This window comes from Carlito syrichta, unplaced genomic scaffold (genome assembly GCF_000164805.1).
Source record: "Carlito syrichta isolate Samal-C Ts95f unplaced genomic scaffold, Tarsius_syrichta-2.0.1 Scaffold315832, whole genome shotgun sequence".
Classification (NCBI taxonomy): Eukaryota; Metazoa; Chordata; class Mammalia; order Primates; family Tarsiidae; genus Carlito; species Carlito syrichta.
The window spans coordinates 93,089-101,720 of NW_007259928.1; positions in this window are offsets into that span (position 1 = coordinate 93,089).

Below are 8,632 nucleotides of genomic sequence, written 5' to 3' on the forward strand. Positions count from 1 at the left end.
TCCATTGCCTCAGCCTTCCGAGTAGCTGGAGCTACAGGTGCACGCTACCACGCCCGGCTCATTTTTTTGATTTATTGTAGAGATGAGATCTCACCAAGTTGCCCAGGCGGGTCTCGAACCCGCGGGCGCCCATCTTGTACTCCATGCTGATGGCAGGCACTGTGCTGAGTGACTACACATTATCTAATGAATTCTTGAAAATTCTTCATAAGTAAGTAGTATCCACACTTACAGATGACGAAACGGAGGCTAACGCAGGTTAGAGGGCTTGGCCAAAGTCATATGGCTAACTACAAGTAGAAAGAGGGGTGAGTGCTTATGGGTAAGGGTTTTCTTTGGGGGAACTTATTATGTGATAAAAAGGTTCCACAATTGATTGCATGACTCTGTATATACTAAAATTCACTGAACTGTGCATTTGTTTCCTATTGCTGATGTAACAGGTTACCACATGCTTAGTGTCTTCAAACAATACCAATTTATTCTTTTACAGTCTGTCTAGAGGTCAAAAATCTAAAAGCAAGGTTCTGGCAGAGCTCTGTTCCTTCTGGAAGCCTAGTAGAGAATCTGTTTCCTTGCTTTTTCAGCTTCCTGAGGCATCCTAGGCTCGTGGCCCCCTCCAGTGCCTTCAAAATGTATTACTTAGACCTCCATTTCCAATGTCACATTTCCTTTTCCTCACTGACTTTCATTCTCCCGCCTCCCTCTAAAAAAAACTCTCCTCGTGGCCAGGCTCGGTGGCTCAGCCTGTAATCCCAGCAATTTGGGAGGCCGAGGCAAGTGGATTGCCTGAGCCCGCAGCGAGTGGATTGCCTCAACCCCGCGGGTTCGAGACCCACCTGGGCAACTTGGTGAGACCTCGTCTCTACAATAAATCAAAAAAATTAGCCCGGCATGTTAGCGCACACCTGTAGTTCTATCTACTTGGAAGACTGAGGCAGAAGAACCGCCAGAACCCAGCAGGTCACAGCTGCAGTGGCCGGGAGCATGCCCCTGCACTCCAGTCTGGGCAACAGAGTGAGACTCCAACTTAAAAAAACAAGACAAAACAAAAAAACTCTCCTCATTACATTGGGCTCACCTGGATAAGCCAGGATAATCTCTACATCTCCAGATCATTAACTTAATCACAAATACAAAGCCATTTTCACCAGATAAGTTAAGGTAACATATCCACAGGTTCCAGAGATCAGAATATAGGCATCTTTGGGAGCCATTATTCGTCCTATACAGCACATGCATTATATCTCAATAAAGCTGATTTTTTTCTGAATTAAGACAAGAATGATGAATGCAAGTGCCTTCTGAATTAAGACTTGAAGGAGGCCGGGCTCGGTGGCTCAGCCTGTAATCCCGCGCTTTGGGAGGCCGAGGTGAGTGGCTTGCCTGAGTCCGCGGGTTCGAGACCCGCCTGGGCAACTTGGCAAGACCTCATCTCTACAATAAATCAAAAAAAAAATTAGCCAAGTGTGGTAGCGCGCACCTGTAGTTCCAACTACTTGGAAGGCTGAGGCGGAAGGATCGCTGGAGCCCAGCAGGTCGAGGCTGCAGTCGCCCGGCCACTGCACTCCAGTCTGGGCGACAGAGTGAGACTCCAACTCAAAAAAAAAGACCTGAAGGACACACTCTGGAAAGATCAGATCTCTAAAAAGCTCAATGATAAGGCAATGACACATTCGAAACAAACGAGACGTGATCTGACTTGCTCACCGCACTGTACCCTGAATTGTCACATCTCTACTTCAGGCATCAGGCTCCTGGACAGAGACTGGCCGATCGTCCCGTCTGCACCCCCAGTTCTCCACTAGCGCCTGGCACAAGAGGCTTGCATTTAATGTGTCATTTCCCTTCAGCCCACCAAGCTAATCCTTCCCTCTTCTGCGGTTTCTGCCCACAGCAGTGTGACACCTCTGCCACAAAGAACCAGATGCACCCCAGTGTTGACAGTTAAACTCCCAAGACCTTAAGCCTTGACAGCCACAGCTAGACTAGGCTGAGCTTGACCACCTGAGATGTTGGACCCAAGTGCAGGGCATCACACCTTAGAAGGAACATGGGCTTGAAACTGATGCATGGACCATGTGACCCTGGGAAAGTTCCCTAGCTTCCCTGAACCAGTTTTCTCTATCACATGGGCCCGAGGTACTGATTTTTCCCTCTCTTTACAGAGTCGATCACTCAGAGGGAGTACAGATGCTTGGTCAATCCACCCAAGATTCCTTTCTACAAAGAGGGCAAACCTCCTCTGTGCTACATGTTGAGCAGAGCACTTCAGCCATGTACCGGTGGAAATCAGTCCATCATAAATGTCCAGTAGATATTCACAGGCCTGATCGCATTCGACCTGAACTCCACAGTGATATGTCATTTCAGGAGATAAGCTTTTCTCCAAGTTGCTTTAATCCCCATTCAGGGTACAGTGGATGACCAGGTACAAATCGACCTGTGCCAGCCTGATTTCCTGTGGTCCTCAAGAACATCCTGAGATGTGTGGACAGATTTTTTGCTGCATCTGTGCCCTGCCCTGACCTCTATTATAGTAACATTAGCAGGGTGAAAGAAAACAAGGTGAGATTAGCAACTTGTTCTTGGTAAATCTAAGGTGGCCCAGTGAACACGGTTCCTTTTCAATGCAACACCCTCCAAGAGGAATTAATGACCAGAAGAGGAACAGGATAACATTACAGCTAGGTAACTTGTTTCCAGAGACTTCATTACTATGACCCTGCTGGTCAGATGGGCATGTTTTCTTGCTATGGCCTGAGTCTCTTAAGGGGTAAAACTCAGATGCTGATTTCTTGAATGTATGGCTCCCTTAAAGCAAAAAATTCAACACGTAATCTGCTATATCTTCCATATGGTCTTCCTGAATGCTAAGAGAGGGCCTGAGCTCCATAAATGGGTACTAAAAAAATGTTATTCATTTTCTCCAAACCCCACTCCCTTTTTAAGGCTACAATATCTTCCTCACAACCCTACCAACCAGTCTAGGCAGAAATCACCCCGAGCCTGACACCGCTCCCTGCCTCAGCCCTCCAGTGCCATCTCCTCTCTTCTTCTCCCCAACCATCTTCTCCATATCCCCGCTCTGCTCCAAGCTGTGGCACCCGCCCCACCTGTCCCCTGCCCTGCACTCACATCTGCTGTATTCAAGACCTGCACCGAGGCCAACCCCCCCGCAATGACGCAATGGCAAAAGAGTAACAGAACTCACTCACTCCATGTTACGCTGTGGGGGAGGAGCTCTGTGCTCTGTTCATGCTTGCAGCTGGGCTAGAATCATTTTGAAACACTGAAAAGATAACAAGAACAAGGAGCGTGCAGCTGTCAAGACTAACTCCGGGAAAGGCAGAGTAAGTACACACAACTCTGCTTTGTTAAAGATCTAAAGGAACACGGTGACCTGACCAAGGACAAAGAAGCTCCCCGACCCTGCCCACGGTTCTTCCCAAGCCCTTTTCCCTTTAAAACCCCTCTGACGGGCCTGAGAAAGCTGAAGCGGTCTGCTGGAGGCTTGAACCTGGCCACTTCCCCCACAGCCGGCTTTCCGGACGAAGTCGCTTTCCTTCCATCAACCCCATCTCCTTGGGCCCTGAGGGCGAGCAGCTGAGATTATCACCGCCCCTCCTTCCACCCCCTTCCCCCGACAGCCTCAGCCAACGGGAGCCTTGCCTTCCTCCTCCTCCTCCGACCCCCCCATCGCTGCAGTTCTGAGTTGTGCTCTGCTCGTTCTCACACACACACAGCCATCGTGACCCAAACACACTGCACGGAAAGCAGGCCGAAGAGTCCTCCTCTGAGCCCCCCGGCACAGCCCCCACTCCTGGGATGACAAGTGTGGCTCCCTCGGCCACAGCACACGGTGCCGAGGAGGCTGATGGCCTGATGGCCTGTCCCTGTGAAATAGGGACCGAGCGCTTAATTCACAGACCCCGACACCAAAAGTACAAAGTTATAAAAAGGAGAGGTTGCCAGGCTCGGTGGCTCAGCCTGTAATCCCGCGCCTTTGGGAGGCTGAGGTGAGTGGATTGCCTGAGCCCGCGGGTTCGAGACCTGCCTGGGCAACTTGGCAAGACCTCGTCTCTACAATAAATCAAAAACTAGCCGGGCGTGGTAGCCCGCGCCTGTAGTTCCAGGTACTTGGAAGGCTGAGGCGGAAGGATCGCCAGAGCCCAGCAGATCGAGGCCATGGTGGCCGGGAGCAGCCACTGCACTCCAGTCTGGGCGACAGAGCGAGACTCCAACTCAAAAAAAGGGCCCCCATTTGCTGTAGGGGCCTGCTTAAATGGGGCGAAACCACATTGGGACTTTCCAAGTGGGCCAAACCGCAATATCCTGGAGGCCTAGGTACTTTTCAAGCAATGCTAGTGGGGTTCACAGAAGTGAAAAAAAAAAGTTGTTAAACAGCCAGGCTCCGTGGCCCAGCCTGTAATCCTGCGCTTTGGGAGGCCGAGGTGAGTGGATTGCCTGAGCCCGCGGGTTTGAGACCCGCCTAGACAACTTGGTGAGACCTCATCTCTACAATAAATCAAAAAAATTAGCTGGGAGTGGTAGCACGCGCCTGTAATTCCAGCTTACTTGGAAGGCTGAGGCGGAAGGATCACCGGAGCCCAGCGGCCGCTGCACTCCACTCTGGGCGACAGAGTGAGACTCCAACTCAAAAAAAAAAAAAAGTTGTTAAACAGTCTAACCTAGCCAGCAGGTGCGGTTGCCAGTTTCCAGGAAGGGAACTTTTTAACTATGCAAAGGCTGAGTTTATGCTTAACCTAATTTTTGACATTGTAAATGTCTTTTTAAGCCCCCTTCCACATTCCCCCCTTTCAGTTGTTCCTGGAGTCAAATCCTTGACTCTTTCTACAGGGGATTATATTGAGTTCTGAGGACCATTAATTTTACTGATGACACATTATTTTTAACATAACCAAGGAGGCTTATGTAGGGGTCTTGGTTTTTCCAAGGAGCAATAGTTTCACACCTCCATGCAGCACAGTGGTATTGTCCTGCTTTGTGGCAATGGGCTGGTCCCAATGCCGGGCAAGCATACAAACCAACAGATTTAAGTCCTTTTTCATAAGCGAAGGTGCCGCATTTGTCAGTGTGTGTGCCCCCAAGGGTTAGGCCTGGCCATAATTTAGAAAGGTTAAAATTAAAGACAGGCTGCCCGCTTCCTCTGTAGGTGGCAATTACGGTGCCAGTGATGGTATTTCTCAGTTCCCAGGAATAGTTCCCTAGAGTATAGGGATTACACGGGTTAGGCCAATAGGCCTCAAGCTGGGGAAAGTATGTAAGGAATATGATTAAGATACCGGAGCCTGCAAAAGTCATATCTTTAGAGGATCTTCTCCAGTAGCTGGTTTGATGACTTTCCATGTTTCCGTGGTGGCTGCCTTTACTTGTGAATGATGAATCCAGGGGCGGACACTGCTGACTTTGACGGCCGTAGGAGTAGTAAGGATTACTATGTGGGGTCCTTTCCACCTTGGGGTGAGAGCCTCAGCTTTGTACCGTTTTATCCAGACCTGGTCACCAGGCTGGAACGGGTATGGATGTTCTGGAACCGGTTTCTGGAAGGCTGCCTGCACAGTCTCAGTGACAGCTTGCTGAACTCTTTGAAGAGCCTGCAGTGACTGAAGCAAATTATGACTAGACATTTCTAGTGATTTTTCCAGTCCAATTTTTGGAAGTAACAGGCAGGGGCTGTCCAAACAGAATTTCAAAGGGGGTTGAATCCTTGATGTAGGGGGTACACCTGGCTCTTAAGAGGGCATAGGGAAGGAGTGTTACCCAACCTTCACCAGTCTCCAGGGTTAATTTGATCAAGGTCTCTTTAAGCATCCAATTCATTCTTTCTACCTGTCCTGAACACTGGGGATGATAAGCACAATATAAGTTCCAATTTATCCCAAGGTTTTTGCAATACCTTCAGTAATTTTAGAAATAAATGCTGGGCCATTATCTGAGCCTATTGACATAGGTAGACTATATCTTGGTATGATGTCATTTAAGAGTTTTTTTCTTGTTACAGAAGCAGTTTCAGTTTTTGTAGGAAATGCCTCGACCCATCCCGAGATGGCGTCTACCAAGACCAATAGGTATTTATATTTATATTGCCCAGGTTTGACTTCTGTAAAGTCTATTTCCTAATGTCTCCCGGGGGTTAGTCCCTTATCTTGGGCCCCTTGGGTGGATGCACTGACAGCATCATTAGTCTGCTGGCATGACCCGCAGCCTTGAATGAGCTCCTGGGCGAGCTGGTCCAGATGAGGGAGATAGAATTCTTTCCTTACAAGTTCAGTTAGTTTTGTTCTTCCCAAATGAGTACCTTCGTGGAGCTGCCTTGGGATTTGCTGTCCCAGGACTCAAGGGAGGAAGGTTCTGCCATCCTGAAGTTGAAGCCATCCATCTGGGTTTGAGGTTGTCTGCAATTTTTGTACAGTGAGGAGGTCCTCTTCTGTATATTTTGGTGGCTCACATAGAACCGGAGGAGGCAGCATCAGCAGGCAGGTGGTTCTGCGGTAAGCAGCTCCTCTGGCTGCTCGATCTGCTTTTTTATTTCCTATTGCCCCTTTTGAGTTTCCTTTTTGGTGGCCCAGGCAATGGATGGTGGTGACTTGTTTGGGGGCCCATATTGCTGCCAGGAGGTCTAAGACCTCTGCTTTATTTTTTATAGTTTTCCCCTCTGCGGTAAGCAGTTCCCGCTCCCTGTAAATTGTCCCATGAACGTGTGCAGTTGCAAACACGTAACTGCTGTCAGTGTAGATGTTGACAACTTTACCTGCTTTTAGGGCCTCGGTTAGGGCAATCAGTTCTGCTTTTTGGGCCAATGTTTCCTGCAGAAGAGGCTCAGCCCAAATAGTTCCCTGTAGAGTGACCACTGCTGCCCCTGCATACCTTACCCCATTCTGGATGAAACTGCTGCCATTCGAGAAAAGTGTCAGGTCGGGGTTTGTTCTCGGGACATCGGTTAGGTACCAGCGCAGCTTCTGGAACTCAGTTGTTTCATAACAACAATGCAGTAGCCCCATGGGACTTTCTTCCAGTAGTAAAGTTGAGGGGTTTAAGCCAGGGGCATGCTGGAACTTGATGCGGGGTTGATTTAAAAGCAGTGCTTAGCTGGGCTCGGTGGCTCAGCCTATAATCCCGCGCCTTTGGGAGGCTGAGGTGAGTGGATTGCCTGAGCCTGCGGGTTCGAGACCCACTGGGCAGCGAGACCTCATCTCTACAGTAAATCAAAAAATCAGCTGGGCGTGGTAGCACATGCCTATAATTCTGGCTACTTGGAAGGCTGAGGCGGAAGGATTGCCGGAGCCCAGCAGGTTGAGGCTGCAGTGGCTGGGAGCAGCCACTGCACTCCAGTCTGGGCAACAGAGTGAGACTCCGACTCAAAAAAAAAAAAAGCAGCACTTGATAATGGGTTATTCGTGCGTTTGATATCTATTTGTCAGGGGCCCCTCAGAGTAAAGACTCCACTGCATGCGTGGCCATGACAGTCAGATTTTGCCCCAATATTAGTTTGTCAGAGTCCTCTACTAACATAGCAATGGCTGCTATAACCCGCAAGCAGGGCAGCCAGCCCAAGGCTACCGGGTTCAGTTTTTTTGACAGGTAGGTGACCGGCCTGTTACATGGGCCGAGCTTTTGGGTTAGGACCCTCCAGGCGATGCTTCTTTTATCCATATGAAGGTGGAAAGGTTTTTAATATCTGGCAAGGCCAGGGCCGGAACTGGTAGAGGCCGTGATAATCCAGGACTCAGCATGGGAACCGAATGAAGACACCCTTTGTTAAACCCAAAATTCAAAATCCGAGAGACCACCAAAGAGCCAGCTCTGATGCAAACACACAAGGGTCTTTATCCAGGCTCGAGTCTGGGCTCACGAACGAAGACGGCTGTGGCTTCAGGGACGAGAGCCTCGATCCAGTATGGCAAGCAGTTTTTTTGCACAATTACAGAGGGAGGGGAAAGAACTTTAAACTTGATTTTACATGATTGGGTAATTTTTCCTAATGGGTACGGGAACACTTGGTATTGGTAAGTGCCTTTCGTGGGCTGTAACCTGACTGCCCGTGATTGACAGAAACCCACTTAATGGGCAGAGTGGAATGTCAGATAAGTTAGGTTTATACAGTCACTGCATATAAAGTAATTCGAGCAAGCAGGCAGGAGGTTACATTAGCTATTAAGTCTGCTGATCCACCCCGAGGAAGACTTAGGAGGGCTTGTTTGCTTAACATTTACATAGCATAACATGGTCATTATGGGACAACAAAAGCCAAACTTAACAAAGTTTTAAATATGAATGCTGCAAACACATACAGTGAATGTGGGGTAGAAATTCATATAGTACTAGTTCTGGGAATTTATAAAATATCGCAAACATCTTATAGCTAGGCGGTTTTTCTCAAGGTCTTTGATTCCCTCGGGTCTACATAGCCACTGCGTGTAAATTAACTTTTGGCACAGAAACCGGCAATTTAAATCGACATAAAGCCCACCTAGAGAGCAGCTAGCACCTCAGAGTCTACTGCGATAGCAAAGGAATGTCTGAAAGGGGCTTTAACATTTACATCCCGTTGTAAAAAGCAGAAGTCAGCATGGCAATTGGGACTGACAATGCTTAACCCAAGAGTTCT